A 26087-nucleotide genomic window follows, 5' to 3' on the forward strand; every position below is an offset into this window, starting at 1 on the left:
TAAAGCTTCTAATGTACACATGTTCAATAAGTAATTCACTTTCTTTCGCATCTAGGACAAAAAAGACACATTTGAAACCTTCATTCGTAAACCCAGAAGACCAGAAAGGGAAAACAAAAAAAGTGTCAGTTCTGAAATCTAGTGATCACCTAGTGACTTCCTTAAGACAGAACTACAGAATGAAAATGTAAATCCTAAAGTTAAAGGTGTTAGGAAAAAAAGCCAAGGAACGGTATATACAGAAGCAAAAGGAAAAATATAGCCATTTACATGTAAGTTGATTGAGAGAGGTTAATGTAAAAACAAAACAAAACAAAAAACCCAAAAAACAATGCAGTGCTTTCCATCATGCTCTGGGCCACAAACTCAGCCAAGAGGCCTAAATTAGGACCAGCTGCCCTCCGTACTCCCTTACATGGGCTCAGGCAGCAGTCAGGTACTGAACCTCTCTTGGGTAGCTTACTAGCTAACTTCCACGTGTGCTAATTTTCTCTAATGGAGCATTTGTTATATAAATTAGCAAAAATTAGCTGTCTTGTACAGTTTTCTTTGGTTCGACACGTTTTCTGTCCAAACTGCAAACTCAATAATTAATAAAGATAAAATAGAATGAAGATAAAATATTTAAAATATTCATCACACTTGTAAAGGTGTTACCAAGCATTTAATAAATGATGATTAAACATAAAACACTGTAAGAGTAAATTCTAGCTTTCTACTCCAGGACATCCTTTCAAATTTTAACATACTTAACAGCTACAGCTAAGTGAAAGTTTATTTTTCCTTCATAGTCCCTTGAACTCTGGAATCTTCACAAACCACTGTCTCAAGATAATTAAAGATTATCTGCTCGCTCCCCAACCCCTCAATTCACTACTACAAATTGTTTCAAATAACAAAAGAAAGTTCTGTTGGAAGCAAGTAGGTTCTGTATTTTAATATTTGGCAAGTTTTAAGATGCCTATATTCATAGATGTAGACTTTTCAGTCATATTTTCAATTCTATTCCAGTCTTGCTTCCTATGCCTTTTCCTTCTCTCTACCTCCGCCCTCATTCTTTTAATTTTCCTATTCTCCTTGCCTGGGGCAGTGACGATCAGCATAAACTCAAAACAAGATGGAGAAACAGTAGGAGATAGCTCTATGGGAGTTCAAGGTATAGGATATAAAGGGATGGGGGAATATAAAACATTTTTAAAGGACAAGATGAGGCAACTTAAGCTGAAATTTCATCATTTTGAAAGTTACAGGATTTCATGTATCTCCAATGTCTCCTCCACTCCTTTTACTTAAACATCTGAATATATGACCTCTTTAAACCTGTATCACTACACAAGCATGTGTCCATATTCCTAAACACAATCATACCCTTATACTACAAATGCCCTCAATATGCAAAGTTCCATGTATCTTTGACCTAACAAAATCATCAGAGAATAACTGCCTCAGATTTTAGGATTATTGCTTAACATCTTCAATTTTTCAAGAAATGTAAGTAGTGCTCTATGAACCATCCTTAACACTTAAAAATTTTCCTTACAGAAGCTACAGCCTAGAAAACCTTTCAAACAGAAGGACTGTTTACCTCCTGTAACCAAAAGTCTGAAGCAGTGAGCTAAAAATCATCAAAGAATAACCGCCTCAGATTTTAGGATTATTGCTTAACACCTTCAATTTTTCAAGAAATATAAGAAGTGCTCTAGTAACCATCCTTAACACTTAAAAATATTCCTTATAGAAGCTACAGCCTAGAAAACCTTTCAAACAGAAGAATTGTTTACCCCCTGTAACTCAGGAAAAGTCTGAAGCAGAACACTGAAATGACTACTGAGCTTTCTGGTTTTAACCCATTACATGACAATGTTCTTAGGAAGTAATGAGATCAATAAAGAAGCATGAGAGAAGAACATAGACATTTTTGGCTCCTCTTGGGTCAGGCTTTTAAAGTTGGGCTTATTTTATTTGAAAAATTTTGAGTTCAAAAAGAACAATATTCAAATAAAAAATAAAACAATAGCCCAAAGCAAAATTCCACAATCTGGGAGTTCGGATGGTCTGTATCTGTTCCCTTCCACTAGTATATCACAAACCAATATACGAGCTCACACCAAAGATATTCTTTTTGTGTATTATCGTACTGTGGAATGCAAAGACTGGCCTTGTCACATTATGATTTTGAGCAAACTGATACCTTTTCTGGCTTTGGTTTTTTCACCTGGAAGATGCTGTCATGTCACTTAATCAAATTTTCTCAATGGCACCTGTAAAAACTAAAAATGTCTAAGTGTATTTGCTATACAAAGATAAAGAATATAAATAGGTTAACTATGAAGTTTTTTTGGCCTTATAAAATGGCATCTTTCCAAAGTCCAAGATGATCATTTTATCTATGGACAGGCAGTGAAAGCTATATAGAATAAAATACCTAGTTATATATCATTCTTAATTTTTCAGCGTTTCAATAGCAACTCATATAATTTCATTAACTACCCCAAGGTATTTACACAGGACAGGTGGTATTACCTGTACCATGCAAATGAAGAAAACCAACTGAGAAAGAACAAATTGGATATTTTGGTCTTATTCATAGATCTAATGGCATGTACTACCACTAATATTCACATTATCAGAAATAAGAAAACACAGCAACTAGAAATGTAGGTCTAAGACCTGACAAATACACACGCACATTTGATACTAATACCTTCATCTCATTTATTGGGACAAATAATTCTATCCCTATTTTTACTCATGACCCAGAGAAAGTTTAAGAAGTTCTTTAAAATAAACTGTAATCAGGGATGCCTGGGTGGCTCAGTCAGTTAAGCCGTCAGCTCAGGTCATGATCCCAGGGTCCTGGGATTGAGCCCCATGTCGGGCTCCCTGATCAGTCTGCTTCTCCCTCTGCCCCTTCCCCACTGCTCATGCTCTCTCTCTCTCAAATAAAGAAATAAAATCTTTAAAATAAAACTGTAATTATAAGATCACCATAATTCTATAGGCTCTAAAGTAATGGCTAGGAAGCACACCTTAATTTCAAAATGATTACTCTTTCATCAATAGTTCTTTGTATCAATAAAACTCATTTGGAGAACACCATGCGAACTAAACAACCAAAATGCTGTGAAAGCTTGTTAAACTATAGCCCAGTACCTCCCTCCAGGCTTCATTTAACAAGTTCTTCACCACTGGTCCAGCAAGTTGAATAACACCCAGGGACATTGAGGATCAGGGACATTGAGGATAGAAAATAAAAAAATGGCTTCAGTTCAGTTCAGTTCAGTAGACAGTTTGTTCATGGAAATTAGTCTCTTAAATGGTTTGTGTATTTAAAAAAAAGTTTTAAAAATTACTTTTGACTACAATAAATTCATAGAACTGAAGGTTTTTAATAATGTAAGGAATTATTTCATATTAATTAGATTGATGGTCAAACTATGTCCTCATAACTGAGTATAATTATGTTTATTAACAGTACACGTTAAAATACTAAATGCTCTGTCAACAAAAAGTTACCCAAAGCAATTAGATTGCCTGACATTTGGATATTTTAAGTTTTGCACAAAAAGACTTCTATTTGTTGATTTCCTCATTCAAATAACAAAAACTGATCCTCGACTTTTGCCTCAGCAACTATGATAAGCATGGAGGATTCAGAGACCATACTCTAGAAGCCAAACTCAAATTAAAGAGCTATCTTAGGAGCTAAGAACAGCACAAGAGCTCACTTCATTTCACGGATAAAGAATTGAGCCCCAGCAGCTGCCTTGTCCAAGATCACACAAGTTAGAAAGAAACCCAAGTTCTATAAGTCATTTTATAATAATCTAGATAAGAGAAAATCTGTTCAAACATTAGAACATATAAGGCCAAAAAGACCTAATTTACTCTTTTTAGATTTCTTGAAATTGAGCAGAATGCTTCTTTTAAAAAGAATTTTTTATTAATTTCAATAATTACTGATAGTAAGCAATATTACTAAAACCTGACTTTATGACAGCTTGCTGGGAGATCGTAAGAAAAAAAATGCCCAATTTATACTATTACAGAAAACATAATAAAAGTCAGATAGCTAAAATCATTTTTTCTTACTTGAAGCTATTCATATTCTTCACAACAAAGTTTATGAATTATTATCAATCTCTGGACAATAATTATTTAACAATGTATTAAATATATCTAGACTGAATCCCCACAGGTTATAGTGGTGAGTTACAACAGTAAGCAATATAAAATTCTGGTCTGAATTCAACAGGATTTATATCAATAGGAATATAACAATTTTACTTTACTCATTTGATAACCTTAGAAAGATTATTTATAGATTGAATACTAGTATGTCAAATTATGATTTCATATCAAGTTATAGATTCATTATTCAGTTATATTCTAATAGAATGTTTCTCAACGTAAGTAAAAATTATACTGAAAAGAGCATATAATATAGTGTGGGTTCTAGATTGGAACCCTAATTCTGTAAATTCTAGCTGTGTTAATATTAATAACAATAATTACCTCACAGGATTCATATGAGAAGTATCTGGATAATGTATGTAAACTGCCTATAGTCCCTGGTCACATACCAAGTACTCAATAGGTGTTACCTGTTTCTATTAACACAGTCCTATTTCATCCGCTCACAAAAGAACATGTTCCCATTTCAAGAAGCATTTATTCAATGCATAAAAATCTGTATCTAGTAATAATATATAATATATATAAAATACTTTGGATTTTAGGTGCCAGTTTTCATTGAGATCTCAACAGCTCTATGGTGTTTCTGAGGGAAACCGAAGCACGGAAAGATGGGGAAAGACCCTGGGGACATATCTTGTGATGCTGGATGGAATGAGAGGAATCACCATGAACTCATTATCTGACTTGGAATACTGCATGTATACACACACACACACACACACACACACACACACACACACAGAAAAACTACAAAGCTATAGAAAACACATATACATACATACTTTTCCTTGTTTATGAATGCCTCAAAGATAGACAATGTTTCAAAAAAAACCCAAACTCTTCTTGAAAAGGTGTACAGGAAAACATGTTTTGCATTTTTATTTACTACATTCTCCTATCTATTAATAGTAATCTCCCCATTCCCCATTCTGAAGACATTCAGGTGCCCACCCTTCCATCAGTAGCATGACTCTGGCATCTCTGCTGCAGTCTTCTCTGCTCCCAGCTCTCACAAGCATCCTGGGCATCTTCAACAACTATTCAAGCCCCAAAGGTAACAACCACCACAACACCTTTAACTCCAACGACCTACTCACCCACTGTCCAACCTCTGTATCCTTATTTTATCCCACAATCACATCTTACACATTGTTTGCCCATTCTTTTTCTACCACTACATTTAATCTTCAGTGTCACTAGTGGTACAGCAAAGATTTTCCATAAAAGACCAAAGAGTAAATACATCAGAATTTGCAGCCCTTGGTTTCTGCTAACAACTACTGAATTCTGTGCCAGTAAGAGCAAAATCAGCCACAAACAACATGTAAAGGAAGTACGGCTGTGTTCCAAATGTTTTATTTATTCATGAACACTGAAACTTCCATTTAATTTTCACACACTACTTTTCTAATTTTTTTTCTAACCATTTAAAAATGTAAACACCACTCTTAGTTTGCAGACTATTCAAAAACAGGCACTGGGCCAAGTTTGGCTCATGGGCCATAATTTGCTGACACCTATCAGGATCACTTTTGCAAATATTGTCAGTATAAAGAGTTACACAAAGGTTGGTAAAATGTCCAAGAGATCTTAAAAATGTGTTCAGAAAGTCAACCTGAAAGCAACCCAGGCATGTATACCACATTTTCTAAATCATTCCTGTGAGGTACAGACCTAACTAGCATAGGTTACAAGAGCTTTTTCTGGCACCTTAATTCTTTATAGTTGAAGAACTGTGGCAGTTGCAATAAAATGAGTAGAATAAAATGAGTCAAAAACAAATGATAGATTTCCCAGGCTCTCCAAAGTAGAGTGTTCCTATGAAAACTTTCCTAAGCCAAACTGGCATTTAAGCAAAAGGTATTCCCTCTGCTTTCTGATGCCACTTGGCTTTAAGAAAGACCTACATTAGTATGGTAATGGCTCTTTTCCTAAAAGTGAAAATCCTCTACAGATTTCTTTCAGTTAAGGAAAACAGGTACTAATGCAGGTCTTTCATAAAAGCCAAGTGGCACAATGAGACCTTTCAGAAAGCGGAGGATACCTATATATTGCTGACATTTGAAATCTCATTCTAGAACTTTAAAATTTCAAAAGTTTGTAATCCATGAGACCAAAGGCATAATCCATATAAGCCCCCCAAAATACACCACTTTGATATTTGTGAAAAAGTTAAGAAAAATAATAAAAAGTAAAGAAGAAAACCTCTAAAATTATCCAGTATTGTTTTCTGTGCATATAAGCCCCTAAAAATACACCACTTTGATATTTGTGAAAAAGTTAAGAAAAATAATAAACTGTAAAGAAGAAAACCTCTAACATTATCCAGTTCACCCTGTCATGCACGGGGGAAAACTACTTGTTCAAGGTCATACTTACAAGATTCAAGGCTCCAGAGTCTTGGTTGAGTTTCTTTCCAATACATCATAAAATAAAAGCTCAAAAAGTGACACCTTTTCTGAGATAACATGTGCTTGTCTATTTTTAAAGCAACAAAACCTTCATATTGTTAAAATACGACTGGAAGAAGTGTAGAGTCCTTACTAAAAGTGTAGAAAGAGCTGCTAATATTTTAGTCAGTGTAGTAAAAAGAAAGGCCTGCTCAAATATCTGGTCCAGGGACTAGGACTCCATTTTGATATTTAAATGCGAGAGAATACAGAAGGCCAGCAAGAAATAGTCAAGATCAGCTGATTGGGAACAAAATATAAAAATAGCAACTGGCCTTTAAGTCAAAAGGAGTCTACCATCATTTTAGCTGGGAGAAAGGTTTAGAATAGCCAAGGGAGCAAAAGCAATGGAGAAAGGTTTTAAGGGCAGCAGCAGCTCATTGCCCTGATTCTGCCAGAGAGAAATTAAGTACAAATCAAAAATATTCTACTTCCAGAGTAAATGTGGTTACCAGGGGATGGGGAGTGGGGGGAATAAGACTGATGGTGTTTTAAGAGTACAAGCTTGCAACAAGCAGTAAGTCATAGAGATCTAATGCACAATATAATACAATATTGTACTATAATTATGTAATATGATAAATATTGCTACAAAGGCATTATAAGATATGAATGTATCAAAGTAACACATTGTACACATTAAACTTATACTGTGTCATGTGTCAAATTTAGTCAATTAAAAGTAGAAAAAAAAATTCTACGTCCTGTATCAATTCCTACTGATGGGTAATATTCAGTCACAGCATGAGAAGATGGTACCAGAGAGACATTGCATGAGAAAAGGGCTTTGCTTCTGGGTCTGGTGCACTGCTTGGCAGGCTCCTGCAGTCCTTAAGGGTTCTCCACCAACAGACTCCTACAGTGCACAACAGCCTGCAGCCTCCCCCAGTGCCCTCCCTTGGACAGTTTGCAGAAGACAGTCTTTGGTAAAACACCTCTCTGTGAACATCTTTCCCTGGTACCAGAAAGCAGATTTCTGGCAATTCCATTAAGGAGGCACCATAGCAACTTCCTTGCCATCCAGTGAGCCAAACATCCTCTCCACAAAGTCCAGATCTCAACCCTGGGTGGGGCTCTTCCTTAGGTGCTTAATCTTGGTCCTTAGGGGTAGAGGCTAATCCTTCTATCTCTTTCCAAATTATTTTTTTTTAAGATTTTATTTTGAAAGGGAGGGGGGCGGAAGAAGAGAGATTATTTCAAGGAGACTCCACGCTGAGTGCAGAGCCCAACTCAGAGCTCGATCTCACAATCCTGACATCATGAACTGAGCCGAAATCAAGACTGCTTCACAGACTGAGCCACCCAGGCACCCTATTTCCATATTCTTTAGAACTCTCTTTACTTACTACCCAATCCTGTTATTGTAACATTTCTTTACATTAAACTTTCCCTGTTCATATTACCCTGTGGTTTCTCCTTCCTGTTTGAACTAGACTGATACAGTGCTGAAAACCACTAAGATGACACTCAGGTCAGTGAGGGAATGAAGAACAAGAAGACAGGCAATAAAATGAACTGTGAATACAACAGATCCTGATACGCTGCCAGACAAAACATCCACAATCCCTTGGATTTGACTTAAACTGCTATGTACTGAAAACACTCTTGGTTTTTTGGGGTTTTTTTGTTTGTTTGTTTTTTTAACTTCTAAGTATTTGAGTGTGTTTTATCTTAGTTTCAGGGCAAAATGTTGTCACCAGCTTTTCTGCGCTATGAGAGCTGTCCATCCTCACAGAGGAACATTAGCTAGCCAAGTGACTAAGAGTACTGAGGGCAGCAGCTGCTCATTCTGCCATCTTAAATTCCTGCTCAGGAAATCCATCACTGTCAAACTTTTAGACAGGAGGATGGCTTAGTGGCCTCATCTACTGGGAGTCAGCTTAAACATGAGCTTGTTAAGTGAAGCACATGATCTTTCTGGTGCCCCTGTTTCCCCTCTATAGACTTCAATGATTATTAGCATACATGGACAAGGACAAAATAAAACCATTGAAAAAACTCATTAAATTTCATGTATGCAAGGTAGGCAAACTAAAAATAGAAACCCACAAAGGAATAAAGGAGCAGGTTAACAGCAAAGCCAAATTCTTGACACAAATGCCAGGAATAAACAATGGTAAAAGTTACTTTTTCTTGTTAGTGGCATTCCAAAATCAAAGAAAAGAGCATCAAAAAATATTTCTTGGAAAAAAGCAGTCCCAGAGTTGGAGAAATACAGAAGGAAAACTAATAAGTAGGCACTAAAAAAATCAACAAATTTATTGTATCACTCATTTAGCAGAAAACAATTTTGGAAGAAATCAGTAATAAATGACACTAAGTAAGCCACGCCTACTTTGCACCTGTACTACAAATGCAATACAATGGAGCCCAAAGAAGATAAGTAATTGCCAGAAAGACAGCCTTATGTTTCCTTTTTTTAAGATTTTATTTGACAGAGAGAGCGAGCGAACATGTGCACAAGCAGAGGGAGCGGGAGAGAAGTGGCTCCCCGCTGAGCAGGGAGTCTGTTTTGGGGTTCAATCCCAGCACCCAAACTGGTTTAAGATGCTTAACCAACTGAGCCACCCAGGTGCCCCAACAGCCTTATGTTTCTATAGGGTATTTGTTTTATTTTAGTGTGATGGGTTGGAAGGTATACGTATTTTGGAGGAACAAAAATACTTTCAGAAACAGTAACTTGTAGTAACTTCTCTTATCCCACTACCTTACTATAATTTCTCCAAATATGTTTTATAGCTGGTAAGCCTAGGGCAGAAATTCATTTATGTGTATTTACAGGGAATGCACAGCGAATGCACTTTCCTACTAAGAACAAAGCATACGTACACCTTCTTCAAGTACAAGATTCTTGCCTCCCAACTGGAAAGACTCACGAAGCAAACTGACAAGGATCCCAGCTTCTTATCTGCCAGAAAAGCAATGTCATGGCTGTTAATTTTGTCCCTGCCTTTCTCCAACATAATTGCCTCAGGGACTTTAGGGCAGGTATGTATTTATCCTTTCCCCTGCTCTGCTGATTCAAAATCATCCTTCTCTTTAGCACAGATTTCCCAGTGCATTTAATAAGTTTCTAGATTAACTCCACTTCAAATTATGTCCAAACCCAAAACCTTCTATATAGCCCACCTCTCAAACCAGCTACTGTATTCAATTACTCATATTCCTCTTTAGTGAAAATCCTATTCTGTCATTATCTTTATCAATGTTAGCTAGATTACTGTAACTAACTTCAATTTGGTCTTCATACCTGTGGTTCTCCCAACTTCAAGAGCATCCTGTATACCATTCTGATTCACATGCCCAATAAAACCCTTTTGTCATTAAGGAAAGGAAGCAGCTCCAAAAATTCAGAGGTGCCTCCAGGAAGCCGCAAAAATGAGAAGAAATCCCACCTGGCAGGGGTTCGAAGTCATCACCATTTAAACCCAGTAGCGCTAGTTTTATCAGTTTTATAAACATCATCTTAGTATTTTGTGGGGGGGAAAGGTATTGCTTAGCAATCATTTCCCTATGGGATCAAATGGTCTCAATATACTTACCTATATTAGTTTTCTATCACTGCCCTAACAACAAATCACCACAAACACTAGTAGCTTAAATCCACACAAGTTTACTATATTACAGTCCTAGAGGTCAGAGGTCTGACACAGGTCTCACTGGGTTGAGATGAAGGTGTCAGCAGGGCTGCATTCCTTCCCTGAGGCTTTTACAGGGTTTGTTCTCTTGCATTTTTTTTTCAACTGTCTAGTGTCCATCTACTTTTTTGACTCATGATCCTTTCCTCCTTGAAAAACAGCAACGTCAGGCTGAGTCCTCTCACTGTCTTTCTTCCACTTTTAAGGAACCCTCTGATTACACTAGGCCTATCAGGAAAATCCAGAATAGTCTTCCTAACTTAAAGTCGGGGGATCAGCAACTTTAATTCCTCTTTGCCCTATTAGGTAACATATTCACAGATTCCAGGGATTAAAACACGAACATCTCTGCAGGGGAAGGGGCATTACTTGTCTACCACACTACCCAAATTTTATTTGCCCTCCATCTCCAGCAGAGTACGGAATCAAACAAATCCAACTTAAACGTGTAATGTGCAACCCAAGTCCATCCTCACCAGTCCTGTTTCCCGCCCCGCCTCCCCCATATACAGGAAAGGAAAGAAGCGGTCACAAGGATAATCAGTGCAGAGATATGCTCTCATTCCTTCACAGAACTTGGAATTCATTTTCTTTTATATATAACGTGTGGTCACATTCTTAAGACAGCACGAAGTCCTCTGACTGAATCAGTGATAACTACACCATAGACTGTAAAAAAAACCTTACAAAGACCCTGAAATTCAATTCGAAATACCAACTGGAAACACTGTAACAAATAAAACCATCAACCTTTCGGTCTGGCTATTATTAACCCATGTAATTATTTCTCTCTTAGAAAATATATGCCCAGTCTTAATAACCCTTGAATTAGTATTGAATATAGTATTACAAAAAACATGCAGTACTTCTAACATTTTACACCACTGGGAAAATTGTGCCTAAATTAAACCTGAAGCTTAAAAACTGCTTAGGGCTCAGTAGTGCTTAAGTCGTGACCTTACTTTTAGAAATGTGGGAAGTAGGGGTGCCTGAGTGGCTCAGTCGTTGAGCGTCTGCCTTCAGCTCGGGTCTTGGTTCCATGGTCCTGGGATCGAGCCCCACATTGGGCTCCCTGCTCGACGGGAAGCCTGCTTCTCCCACTCCCACTCCCCCTGCTTGTGTTCTCTCTCTCACTGTGTCTCTGTCAAATAAATAAAATCTTAAAAAAAAATTATAGAAATGTGGAAATTATGCGGATTCATTCTGTGTGCTTACAAAAATTCAGTTCAGCATGAGTAAGACCCTGTACATGATAGCCAAGATTTGTAGCAGATTCAAAATTGTCAAACTTTAATGTAGTAGGATTCTAGACTGGCCTCAAGAGGGAGCAGCATCCTTTTAAAAATAGACTGCCCTGCAGGTAAATGTTTTCAGTGCATCACTAAAAATGAATGGAAAGACACACTAGTCAAAAAAATTAAGACATTTACGAACAGGACTTGATTTTAATAATGCTCTACTCAACAGAGTACTAGTAGATAGAGAGGGAAGCAAGACACAGAAGTCTCTCAGAATTAACTACAGAATATACCATCCCTGGGTGGTAACATTCCTGACAATCCTTTGCTTCTTTATACATATTTTCTAGTTTTTCTATAGTGAATTCCTACTGTTATTGTATGAAGGAAAAAAAGCAAAAACAAATATTTTACTTATTATTTCTACAGTGACTAGTAACATGCATGTTAAGTAACCAAAAGTGAATAAGTGTACAGAATCATAGGTGCAAATGAACCACTGCTCAAAAAAATCTAAACTATACAAAGTACCACCTAAAGTATATACAGTACCATCATAAAAGGAAATGACATATCAAACATCTAAAAACTAATTTTTTCATACTGATCAGAAAAATACTCAAATCGCATATTTAGGACAGAATGACTGAAAAATGACAAAGAAAACACTTGACTATTCAGTAAGCCATATGGTACTACTTAAGAAAAAAAAAAAGGCACAGGTTGCACAACCTTAAATGACTTGTCAGGAGTAACCTGATAGAGCAGCTACAAAACCTCAGAAGCTGCGACACTTTACACAACAATACTCTGTATATATAGCACCCTTGGTCTGAGAGAATCAAAGGGTATTCGCTATTTACCTTGTATCCTGTCATCACATTATTCACTTGTTACTCCATTTAATTCTGACTTCCATCATTCTTACTCAACAGGATTCCCAATGACATTCTTAAAAGGCATGAATATGTTATTTCTGTTTATATGTAAAAGTCTGAAAGGATCCACACTATACTATTAAAAAACCATTACCCAAGAAACCCCTGAGGAACAGATGTGGAGAGGGAGACTTGAAGAAGGAAATTTTCTTTTAATTTCATGCATTTTAGTAATTCAAATCTTATCTTTGAACATACAATAAAAAAATGAATGACCACATAAAATATATTGCATTGGAGGCCATGATAGTTCCTTCTAGATGATAGAGGGAATTTAGTTCATCCCTGAACAGATTTATTAAATATATTGTTAGAAGCCAAAGTCCCAGAGACCAGTTTCCAGATATCAAGGATTACTTCTCAGCACCAAACTTCTAAACACATCCAAGGCTGACCTTTGTCCAGATCAGACAACTGGTCACGGGAGCTACACATCAGCACTGCCATCCCTGGTCTTCCAACTCAACAGTCAAGTATGAATTTTAGCAAGCATTTTTGCATGATTCTCCATTTCTGCCTTCTCTCCACTCACTTAGCTATTAATCATCCAGGCCCAGAAAAGATATCCATTTTATTACCCACCATGAAACATCCATTTCAGCTTTCAAGCTTTATTTTCCCCTACAGGGAAAGAGCTGCTACTTTTTATTTCTCTTCCTTCAAGTATTGCTTCAATGGATAGAACAGTAAAAAACTGAAAACTATCTAAATGCCCACCAATAGAAAATATGGTTAAATTAGTATATATACAATCTATGTATGTAAGTTATATATAGCAAATACTTTGAGGCTGCAAAAAAATTTTTTTGAAGAGTGAAGTTTTTCATCTAACATGAATATTAGTGATAAATCAAGTGAAAAACTGTGTGCAGTGTACCTCATCTTTATGTAAGCAGAGAGAAAAAGTATTTATTCATATTTACTTGCATACAATAAATTAATAATTTCTTTTATATCATTCCAGAGATGAACGGATACCTCCCAGTGGACAAAGTAGGAGGCTGAGGAAGAGACATTTCCAGTTTATAAAACTTTTTGTATGTTTAAATTTTGAACCATGTGACTATATTACCTAATTTTAAAATCAATGAATTATTTTAAACTTGCTTAAAACTTTTATCTTCAGAGTATTTGTGACTGCTGTTAGTACTTCAAAGTTGAGAGCACATAAACTGACAAATTAATTACCTTGAGAATCAACCTCACTCCTTTATAATCAAACATTTTAGCATTCCAAAAGAAACCCCAAATGTCTGCCCCAACACCATCAACAAGATATCCTACCTTATTAATTTCTAACAGCAAGGGTTATTATTTTTATTTAATAAAGCAATAATTACTTGTTAAGCTGCTAAACTGTAACACAATATAGGATGCAAAGACAGATATAAGAGAAATATAAAACTGTAAACTCTGCATGGTAACCATTAACCTTGATGGATTCAACTATGTCTGAAATTTCACATAAACTCTTTAGGAAGCAAAGAGTTATCTGTAATTTGTGTGAGGGCATTTCAGCTAATCACATAGTTGGAGATTCTTGATATTACCAAAAGGCAGAAAATGACACTGCAGTATAGGGAAAGTTTTATTCTACCTTTCATATCCATATAAGCATAGAAGAAACTGAGGCCAAAGAATTATAACATTGCAGTTCATGTGAAAATGTAGAATCAGTAACACAGACATGTGCATATAGAAAAACAAAACAGCGTTTCTTTTTTTTTAAAAGATTTTATTTATTTATTTGAGAGAGAGAGAATGATAGAGAGCACGAGAGGGAAGAGGGTCAGAGGGAGAAGCAGACTCCCCGCTGAGCAGGGAGCCCAGTGTGGGACTCGATCCCGGGACTCCAGGATCATGACCTGAGCCAAACACAGTCGCTTAACCAACTAGCCACCCAGGAGCCCCCAAAACATAATTTCTTAAAATAAACAACTTATCATAATTACCTAGTAATCAATCTGAAAATAAAGAACTCATGTGATAGCCTACAACAAGACAATCTGGTTTTGTTACATGTACACACAATTAAAAACTTCAGTGAACTGTATGTCTCATCTAGCATCTAAAATCAAATACTACTTAGATGCCATTAAAGGAGCACTTGACTAGTGATCATTTTCATATTCATTCACATATATTTCCTGAGCATCCTTTGGGAAATACAACAATAAGACGTGGTTTCTGCTTTCAGGCATTTTATAATTCAATTACTGTTAGAGCACTCAAAAACAATTTCAGAATAGAAAGTTATCAAGAGGTTAAGCAACTGCACAAATAAGAGTAGATCTTACCACTATGAAAACGGAAAAGAAGGGGCTCTAGGGAAATACTGTGTATAAGCAAGCCTTTTATTTGAAGGACTTCAGAAGGCAGAGATAGGAAAGGGAGAAAATTCCAAGTGGAGATGCATAAGAAACCAAGAGTTTACATTCCTTCTGTTCCAGAAAGAATGTAAACACAAGTTTGAATAAAACAAGAATTAAATTTGAAAAAGAGCACTGAGGCTAAATAATGGAGTTTTGAAAGGCAACACTGACGAAAAGGACTTCATGCTAGAGTTGATCAGGAGCCATTCAGAGGAGGCATGGTGGTCAAGAACACAGACTTGGAAGACGTGCTTGAGATTCAAATTCCAGCTCTTCTACCTACTAGAAACCCTCTGGGCTCATGAAGTCTCAATTTTTTCATCCGTAGAGTGGGAAAATAGTGTCTACAATATAAAACTATTTTGAGGACCAAACGAGAACAAAGCATTCAGCACAAAGGCTGACATAAGAAACATTCAATAAGCGGTTTTTTGTTCTGTTTGCTTCTGTCAGGCAGGGAAAATATGATCAAGACTGTCTTTAGGACAATTAATTTGATAGCAGTATGCATGATGAATAGCAAAACCCAGAGATTAGGAATGTCTTATTAATGGCAGTTGACGCAAAGGAATTAAAAGTATTTTGTTGCTGAGAAAATGAAAAAGCAGCAGGAGAACCTGATTCCTGAACCATAATGCAATAAAATGACAAAGAATTTCTGAGAAGGGGGAGAGTGATGAATCAAAGGTGACCTTTGATTTTAAGCCTAGATGACTAAGAAAGTGTTAAGATCATTAATATAAACAGGAAAATGAGGGAAGAATTAAATTGTGGAGGAAACAGTTTAATTCAAGATTACAAAATGACAGTTACTTACAGAGTTTATCAAGGAGAACAACAAAAGGCAAGTCTGAAGCTCAGGAAAGACAATAAGGCTGGTGATGCAGAACTGGACCTTCAGCAGGGGAGGGAATGAACAGCGGAAACTATGGGAGTGCGTAGGACTGGAAAGGAGAAAATAAAACTCTTAAAAAGAAGTGTGAACTCAATCTAAATTAACAGTTGTATATAAGTGAGATGAGAAAATGAACAAAGCCACAAGGTAGAAGTCTGAGGTTCTGGCTTGTGCAAGTTAGAGAAGACAAGGCCTTGCTAGAACTTTATATTCCATGGCTCTTCAGATGCTCATAACTCAGATTATAAACAGACTTAGGATGATGTGATTATTGTAGGTTTTTAAGAGCCTGCAAGTTACTGAAAAGTGTTAATTATTCCGACTCAACCCCAAGAAGGACACAACTAACACAGTATAATTACAATTAGATATTTTTCCAGTGTCTCAAAGTTCAAAGTGTATTAAGTCCTCATCTTCCTTGACATCCATCCACACATTTGACTACTGATTATCCATTATTTGAGGGAACCCCCTCCACACTTAAGACAGCCAATTCTCAGGTTTTCTCCCTTCTATTTTGGCTTTCCTTTCATCTTAACTAGTTTCTCCCTAGAAACAGAACCCTCAGGGAACAACAGTCCTCTCTGCAATTCCACAATAATTGTTTTAAACAGCTAGTTTGTAAAACCTAACTAGATTTTAAACTCTAGATCCTACCTAATGCTTCTTTTGTTATCATTAATAGGACCTACATAGTTTCTTCATTTTTGGCTACATCTGAATATAGGCCCCCAAAAGAGACTTTCAGGCTAAACTGCAAAATAAACTTTCTATTTCTATCCATCAGCAATAAGATCTCTTATTAATTTTTGAAAATACACACACGCAGTGTTGGATTCCCCACCCTTCAACAGCTGAAAAGTCAATAGATCTCAACATACTCTAAAGACTTCTTTCTGGTGCTGAAACATTTTTGTATCCCACTACTATAAAACCCACCCACATTCAATGTTAAGTTGTGCAAGAGATAATCGAGAGCAGATACGCCATTTAGATATGAATCCAATTACTATCCTTAACAATTGCCAAGAAATAAAAGCTCAAATATTTTCCTATATGTAGATTTCTTCTCAAATACATATTACAACTGATCATACTTTGTTAACTTCAGCATTTGCCCTATTTCTTTAAAATACACAGTTGTCACATATGCTGGGAACCCAAAACAGATTAATATACCATATTAGGAACTATACTTTATTAAATTGTCATTATGTATTTTTAAGAGACTACAAAATACTAAAAATGAAACAAGCACACTTTAATCTTTTTAGGGCCCTCTTTGTATTCTTTTTATTACATTAGTTTACTAGAGTGCAACTGGGTTCATGAAAATGTTAAATGAAATGAGATTATCCATCCAAGTTTGTAAGGAATACAAGTGCCTGTAAGAGCTACAGTTTACTATAATATCCAAATTTACCATGGCATCAAATAGAGTGACTAACACAATCCCCCTTCTTCTTGGTTAATGGCACCGGCTCAAGGAATATTTTAGTAATACAGCACAGAAACCTCATCTAAAACAATACAGTTTCATACTATTTACTATTTTTCAGTGCATGATTATATTCTGGTCTCTATTTTGTAAGGAACATCTCCAAGCCAAAAAAGAGGGAAAAAAACTCTAAGATCAACAATTTTATAAGGTAGTTTTCATTAATGAAAGGCAGCATGGCAAAGCAGAAAACCCAGGTTCTTGGCTTAAGCCTGAGTCTAATGCAGTCACCACCACTAAAAAGGTGATGAGATCTTGAGCAGCTGAATTAATCTTTCAGAGCCTCTGTTTATTAATCTTTAGATTGGGGAGAATGCCACCTATGTTGTTAGAGATAAATAAGAAAAAGCATATTACTACCAGCAACTATAACTAAAATGCCGTAGATACTGTGGTTACTTTTAAACATGGCTCCCCGAATAATTACACAATTGGACCTAAGATTTCAGGCTGTGTGTGTGTATATATATATATATATATATATATATATATATATATTCTTAGAACCAAACCTCTTTGTGATTATCTTACTCAGTTCTACATTTTCCCTGGAAGCTAGCAAGAAGATGAACACACAATACATTTTTAATAAATACATGACACTGATCAGATCAACAAAGCCTCCAGCTATTCTGCACACAAACATACAAAATATAATAGGGATTTCCTAGCTTTCTGTCTTACTTAATAGTAAGCAGTGTAATATCATCCTTTTACTTACAGCTTACTCCCTATGGTCTACTATCAAAATATTTAGTTCCTGGCTGTTCTGAGGTTTGGTTTAGGCCACTGGCTTTCTACCTTTTACCTTATCTTCAGACATGAGCAGGTTCATGTCAAGGAATTGAATTTGTTTTCAAATGACCATACAGAACTTAAATTTAAGTTGAAAAATGCACTTACCAAAAAACAAAAAATAAACTATTTTAGTAAGCTGCTTTATGAAGTCATCCAAGCCTCCTGTAAGCTACCATAAGCTCTGTGTAAACGTATTACTAAACTTGCCTAATACCTAAGTATCCCCATCTGGCCTTAGACAATCTGAAAGTTTTGCCAAATTATGTTTCAAAATAATAGCTTGTAGCCCTTTTTAAAAGCTACTTAATAAAAGATTATAGAAAAACTAGAGACAATGTTCAGCAATAAAAAAACAGTTTGTGTAGCTTTTAAAAAGAATGTAATAAAATGGATGAATATCTGTGAATATCCTTGGCCAATAAAAAGTATATACATGATCCCAGTTTTGTTTTTAAAACATACTTACACGAATAGAAAAATCGTGAATGGCTAAATACCACACTTGTAGACTAGTTACCCTGGGTAGTAAGAGAGGAAAAATGGGGGGCGGGGGGTAGGGAGAAGACGTCTTCATTGTTTAGCTGCTTAATTTTTTTCTTAAAGAGCACGTAGTACTTTTGTAATTAAAAAAATAACTGGGAGAAAATAACCATTGGTAGAACTATACTTTCTCCTCCGTATCCAAATTCTTCTACTGTGTAATTTTTAAAAAACATAGTTTCCCAGTTTTAAAAAAAAAAAAAGACATACAGAAACACCGTACTGGAAGTTAAAAAAGAAAAATCTTGGATTTGCAAAATTACTCCCGCTGGTTCTACTCGTGGGTCCTCTCTACTTGAAATACCCTAAGGACGGGTACCACACTTAAACAGTAGTAAACGCTCAAACAAAAAACAGAAAGTAAGAAAATGTTAGCGCCTGCTCTAGCCTCGTAAATCCCTTCCCAGCCTCAACCCCCAAGGCTTCCCCGAGCCTACGTAGGCTGGATTCTCTTCCTTCAAAATCAAAACAACAACAGAAAGTCACGGGGTGGAACTGAAAAGGCCCTAAGGGGCCCGAGGGTGTCTTCCGACCGCAGCGTCGGGGAGTCCTGGTCCCCGAACCCAAGTCAGAGACCAAGGACCGTCCGCCCCGACCTCCCATACCTTCGACCCCTCCAGACTCCCTGGACCACCCTCTACTCCCAGCCCCTACGACCCTTAGGACCCCGGTCCCCAACCTCCCGGCCCTCTTCAAAACCCCCAGCGTCTCTCGACTCCCCAGCTCCAGACCTCCCCGACCCCCCAGCCTGACCCCAGCACGCGAGACACGCCAACCCGCACGACCCCGAGTCCACAGGCAGCGGCGTTACCTGCGGCGAGGCTGTCCGTCTGGCCCGCCGCAGCGACGCGCAGGGTCCGGCACTAGGACTCGGAGGGCTCCACGGCAGCCCTCCGCCCCCACCGCCAGAACAACACGGCCGCCAGCACCGCCGCCGCCGCAGCCTGGAGGAGGGCGGGGCCCGGACCCACGGCTGGGAAAGCCCGACAGTCGCTGCCTCGGGAGTCGTCGGGAACCTGAGCATGCGCAGAGGGCAGCGGGCGCAAGGACCGCTCTGGGAGGACGCCGGAGTCAACAAGACTTGGGGGACGCCCCCATCCGGCTCCGCCCCACACAGGGATCGCTCCGCCCCCACGCCCAAACAACGCGAGGTCTTGAGGATACCTGGGGACGGACCCTGGTGGGAGAGATCCCGCGAGAACAGGGCCTCAACCTCCCTGCCCCCTTCCCCGCTGTAGGACGCTCAGGGACGGAGTAGCTGCCGAGAGGCGGTCACCCGTGGTGGAGCTAGATTTGAGGGTGGAGGCTTCACCCCGAGGAGGCCGTTCTGTTCCGCGGTGATTTGGTACGGGCCGTCTAGGTGTCGGAGCATCTTCGAGGGTGCTTCCCCGCGGGGTAACTATACAGAGACTTTTGTGGAAAGTGCTCACCGATTTATCTGAAGAGCCAACAACCGTTTTTCACAAGATTGTGCCACTGTAAAGTGTCCGCTTAGCATCTAGAAGTTTCCCCATCTCCCGGTGTTAACGCTTCCGCCGTCTGGGCCTTCGCATTTCCCTGCGTTCTCGGCCTGGCTCGGGAGTTGATTCCTGTTACCGTAACTAACGTGTTCAATACTCAACGAATTGAGTACCTAGAACCGGTGAAGATGTGTGCCAATCAAGTTTCTCGTGTCTTGCCTAAACATCCCATAGCCCATTACCAGAGAGAAAGGGTTTTGAGAGGGGGATTGGCAAATTGAGAAAGGGAAGGGAGACCAGGGTCTGAAGAGCTGAGAAAATGTTGCCCCACGAACCTAGGCAGTAAACAAGCTAGTCACACTTTTCAGTGGGGTTTTAGCATGCCTAAAATGCAGTATATCTTCTCGTAAGTACGATAATTTTTGTGCCAGTGTTCTACTTTCTTACTCAAATCCTCCAGTGTGTGTGCCACTCCAGCCCACTAGTAGGTTTGCATTGAAATTCTTTTCGGTTTTGATTTTCAGACGTGTTAGTGGTTGTAGGGTACCTACCTTTAAAGGTAACCTATGGTAAATTAGAATTAAAACATCTTTGATGCCCAGGTTACTATTTCCCACCATAGCTGATTGTGTGCAAAAGTGGTTAAATAATATATTCATAAAAGAACATGCAGTTAAGGTCAAAGCTGAAATCGCGAAGTAGGAATTTTGCAAACGAGGAAAGTTGCTGCTAAGGTGGTCTGCCAGCAATCCAGCAACCTTGTGTTATTTTAATGAACTTTGTTTTATTTAATAAGAATGCAAATACGGTGGACATTTTGCTCCTAACTGCAAAATCTCTATTCGCTTGCCTTCTGGATGAGAGCCCTTGGCCACAGATTTTTTTGCGCTTGGCCTGGTTCCAGGGCACTTCTCTAACTGTGGTGGGATCATATAACTGTTTTACAGGATTAGCATTCTGCTATTCCAAGCAGAAATTTTAGCACATGAAAATATCTTACCATAAGCAAATTAAGTAGGAATGATTAAGTTAGGAAAACAGTTAAAATCTTTAAACAACTGCTACCGCCTTTCCCGTTTTTTCTCCTCCACATAGGTATTTGTTTTCTCCATTCTGCTGTAGGAATTTTTCAGGAGTTGTAGACCTTTTTTCTCCTCTTCACTCTATTAAAGTTGACCACAGGTTATTTTTAATAAGACTACTAGTAAGTACTTTGTCAATAAACAGGACTAAGTGCTATTCTTGTGGGTGAGTAGTTGAACAGCAAATAAGCCATCCATACATCTTTTTGTGGTGCACACGTCTCATGGTCCCCCCCCATCTCCACCATTCGGACCATTTCTGATTATGCCTCTCTTTAGCATGTGTCATATATAATTTACTTCTGGTGAATGTGTGTCTTCCTACTAATTTATAATCCATAAAGTCTGGGCATATGCCCACTGTGTTCACTATTGCTTTCCAGTGCCTAGTACAAAATCCGCTTCAATGTTGGTACTCTGCATTTGTTGAATGGGTAATTTAAATTTTCAAGTCTGGTCTTGCAACAGAAAAGTAACACTTGCTATAACTTAATTCTCCAAACCAGGTTGTTTCAATTTTAATGTGAAGCAGAAAATACCCAAAGTGAATACTTGTGAATACCGAGTACTGGGTAGGCAGGAACCTTATATTGTCAGAAATGTTCTGTTACTTGAATGCATAAGACATTCAACAAATGCTTATTAAATTAAATCTAACTCAGCATACAAACTACTGTCACCATCCTAGGAGTTTACATTTCCCACAGGCATGGCAAAGTTTCAGAATTTGAGGTCTCCCTTGTTGCCCAGATTAACAAATCATCTAGTTATTTGCAAACACCTGTGTTGCATAATAGGCCTTGGTTTTGGTTTATAGTGCCAAGTCTGTCCTGTGAGGCCTGAAAAAATTTGCTTATATGTTTCATTTGACCTGCAGTGTCTGGGGAAAACCCAGAACTAAATTCTACTAAATATGGAACTGTTTTGTTCTACAATTTTATTTCCTTGTACTATTTTCAGTAGAGTTACAAATGCATCACCTCCTGCCTCCCCCCGCCAAAAAAAAAAACAATAAAAACAAATATTTGCTCTCTAAAGAGGTTGAGTTTCATGGTGCTTCTTTTTCTCTGTTTGAAAAACAAAACGTATTAACACTTCCTTACTGATTTTAAGAAACATAAATGTAGTTTGTTAGGAATAGGATAATGTTTTCTAAAGTAGAACTGGAATTTGAAAATGAAGGAGGAAGCTTAAGACCCTACATTCCAGAGAAGTAATATCTATGTAGTTTACAAATTGAGGAAATACATAGTCTTTGAGCTGATAGATGGAATCTCCTAACTTCCAACCTTTGTCTATAGCCATTAGCACTTTTTTTTAATTACAAGATCTCTCCCTGGAATTGTATTCCACTTTTATGGAATTCCACTTATGATTACTTCACATATTAAGCAACATTATAGTCAAAATTAAGCATCAAGAGCTCTATGACAGCATTAAAGTAGCTATTCTCTAGAGAAAAATGAAAAACACTGTTTAAACCAGTGGTTCTCAAAATGTGGTCTGTGATCAGAGGCATAAAATCATAAGGGAACTTACTACAGGTGCAAATTCATGGTGTCCTACCCCAATTTAACAAATCCTCCAGGCGATTTCGATAAATGCTAAAATTTGAGAACCACTGGTTCTAACCACAAAATGTACATTCTCAGTACATTATTTTTTTCTAAAATACATATAATTCTTAGATACGAAATTGGGTAAAAAATAGCCTTCTTTTGGTGAAAATACTCCATTCCTGGTATTCCCAATGTCTGTATTATACCCTTCTAAGGCAATTTAACTCATTGCTCATGGACCCACCCCCAAATTTTTTCCTTTATGAGCCTTTCTCAATCCTTCAAGCCACAATAGAATGTTTTGTTGCTGTCATTGTTCACATGTAAAGATGGTATTTGTGATTCTGAATGTGACTGAAAAGACAACCCAGGCAATCCTTTCCATACTGGAAAGTTGCCCAGAATTGTGCACCCCTGCTGCTTTAGTGGGCCTTAATGTTTGGTAACTGTTTTCTTTTTTTTCCCCTCAGGAACTACCTAGCCAGAATGCCAAGTGGATCAGTAGACTCCAGTATTTTCCCAGCCTTTCCAGGCTATTCTATATTTTCTGAAATTTCCAAATGTGTTTTAAAAAGCTGCAATAAAGCTCATATAAAGTTATAATGAGAATCTTAAAAAAAAAAAAAAACTGGAACATCAAAGAATATAACTCTTACGAGACCAAACAAAAAATGTAAATATACATGCCTTGTCATGTCCAACCACCTCCCTCCACCAAAAGTATTCAAAGCAAACTACTGAAAAGCAGAAAAGTTGCTCAAATACACTAAATTCACTAAACAATTAAAATACTAAAAATAAAACTGTACTTTCCCAAAGTCATTTGATCCTATTCTTCAAGTGGTTACTTGAGGAATTCCTGCCCTATTTAATATTAAAAATGAAACCTCTTGGTTCAGACTGTATCCAATAGAAATGAATTTTAATTAGAGAATTACTCTCTAGTACCTATAAACCGTAATATATGTACATAATGTTACATTATTTTTATATAGAGATCTTTTATCTAATAATACATAAAAATACCAAAGACAAATAATTGACTGGTTTAGGCCTCATTTCTTTTTTAGGATTTACTAAATTAACTTATAATGGACAATTGATTCCTGCATCAACTCTTTTTTCTGCTGGCTGGGGAAAAGTCATTATACTTAAAGAGCCATACAGATAGTCTTTTTGATCACCTGAGTTGATCACCTAAGTATAAGGTTATGTTGCATTTGCCAAACACTATAATTATATACTAATGTAATATTAAATTGGCCAAATGGTATTTAAAAGTGATCTATTACTAAGTAATTTGATATTCAGTGAAAAAAAGACAGTGCAAGTACCAGTCTTATTAAAGAAAAATTTTCTCACTTATAAAGTGATTTGAGTGATTGAGTTATCTAACATGTTGTATTTATATGTCATAAGTTTTGATGTCATAAGACTAAGTTGAATTAGATAATTTATTGCTATATACATTTAAACATGAAATAACTAAATATATGTATGAAATAACTAAATATATGTATGAAATAACAATTTGGAAGTAATAACATAAGTTCCTTTTTTTTTCAATTTATTTAAACTAAAAAACAATTCACCCATTTCTCTCACCCGCCACCTGCCACCTCTGGCGATCACCAATATATTCTCTATATTTATGAGCTTGTTTTCTTTTAATTTATTTCTCTTTTTTTAGATTTCCACATATAAGAGATCACAGGGTATTTGTCTTTCTCTGTCTTACTTATTTCACCTAGCATAATACCCATGAGGTCCATCCATGTTGTCACAGATGGCAAGATTTCCTTCTTTTTTATGGCTGAATAATATTCCATTGTATATATATACCACTGTTACTTTATTTATTCATCCATCAATGAACACAGGTAGTTTCCATATCTTGGCTATTGCAAGTACTGCTGCAAAGAACATGGGGGTGCATATTATCTTTTCAAGTTGGTGTTCTCACTTTCTTTGAATAAATACCCAGAAGTAGAATTGCTGAATCATGGTACTTCTATTTTTAATTTTTTTAGGAACCTCCATACTGTTTTCCATAGTGGCTTCATCAGTTACATTCCCATCCACACTGCAGAGTGTTCCCTTTCCCTTTTCTTCACATCCTTGCCAACACTTATTATATCTAGTCTTTTTTATAACAGCCATTCTAACAGGTGTGAGGTGATATCTCCTTTTGATTTTGATTTGCATTTCCCTGATTAGTGATGTAGAGCATCTTTTCATGCATCTTTTGGCTATCTTTATGTCTTTGGAAAAATGTTCAAATCTGTCCATTTTTTAATTGGATTGTTTGGAGTTTTTTCACTATTGAGTTGTATGAATTTTTAAAATATATTTTTGATTAGTACCACCTTATCAGATATATGATTTGCAGATACTATCTTTCATTCAATAAGTTGCCTTTTCATTTTGCTGATGGTTTCCTTTGCTTTGCAGAAGCTTTCTAATTTGATATAGTCCCACTAGTTTATTTTTCCTTTTGTTGTTTGTGCTTTTGATCTCAGATTCAAATATCACTGCTAAGACCTCTGTCAAGAAGGTTACCAACTATATTTCTTTCTAGAGGTTTTATGGTTTCCTGTCTTATGTTCAAGTCTAATTCATTTGAGTTCATTTTTGTGTATGGTGAGAGATAATGGTTCAGTTTCATCTAATCTATGTGGCTGCCCATTTTGCCAACACCATTAATTGAAGATATTGTCCTTTCCCCATTGTATATTCTTTCTTTTTTTATCATAAATTAATTGACCATGTATGGGTAAGGTTTTTTCTGGGTTCTCTATTCTGTTCTATTGATCTATGTATCAGCTGTTATACTAATACCAAACTTTTAATTACTATAGCTTTGTAATATAGTTTGAAGTCTGGGAGTGTGATGCCTCCAATTTGTTCTTTATCAAATTTGCCTTAGCTATTTGTGATCTTTTATGGTTCTACACAAATTTTAGGATTGTTCTATTTCTATGAAAAATGCTATTGGAATTTTGATAGTGATTGCTTTAACAATATTCTTTGAATCCATGAGCATGGAATATCTTTCCATTTATTTGTATCTTTTTCAATTTATTTCATTAATGTCATATAGTTTTCAATATACAGATCTTTTGCCTCCTTGGTTAAATTTATTTCTAGGTATTTTATTCTTCTTGATGCAATTGTAAACGGATTTTTTCTTAATTTCCCTTTTCAGTAGTTCATTATCAGAATAGTTCATTAACAGAATTTGGTGTTTTACACTTTGTATTTTGCAACTTGACTGAATTTATTCTAATTTATTCTACTATTTTTTGATGGAATCCTTAGCATTTTCTGTAAATATGTCATTTGCAAATAGTGACAGCTTTTCTTCTTCCTTTCCATTTTGAAAGCCTTTTATTTCTTTTTCTTGGCTAATTGCTCTGACTAGG

At 36.9% G+C, this 26087-nt stretch overlaps 1 protein-coding gene across 2 annotated transcripts in view; it reads right to left on the reverse strand.

Moving 5' to 3' along the window:
- PCMTD1 (protein-L-isoaspartate (D-aspartate) O-methyltransferase domain containing 1) overlaps positions 1–19512 on the reverse strand; it is a 69908-nt gene extending 50396 nt beyond the window's left edge. For both annotated transcript variants that reach the window (XM_025870588.2, XM_025870587.2), the window contains exon 1: positions 19376–19512. The gene's annotated coding sequence lies outside the window, so the exon portion shown is untranslated. The remainder of the gene's footprint in view (positions 1–19375) is intronic.
- Between the last annotated feature and the right edge of the window lie 6575 nt (positions 19513–26087).

Source organism: Callorhinus ursinus, unplaced genomic scaffold, assembly GCF_003265705.2.
Source record: "Callorhinus ursinus isolate GAN/ISIS: 27379988/994484 unplaced genomic scaffold, GSC_fseal_2.0 scaffold5, whole genome shotgun sequence".
NCBI classification, from domain to species: Eukaryota; Metazoa; Chordata; class Mammalia; order Carnivora; family Otariidae; genus Callorhinus; species Callorhinus ursinus.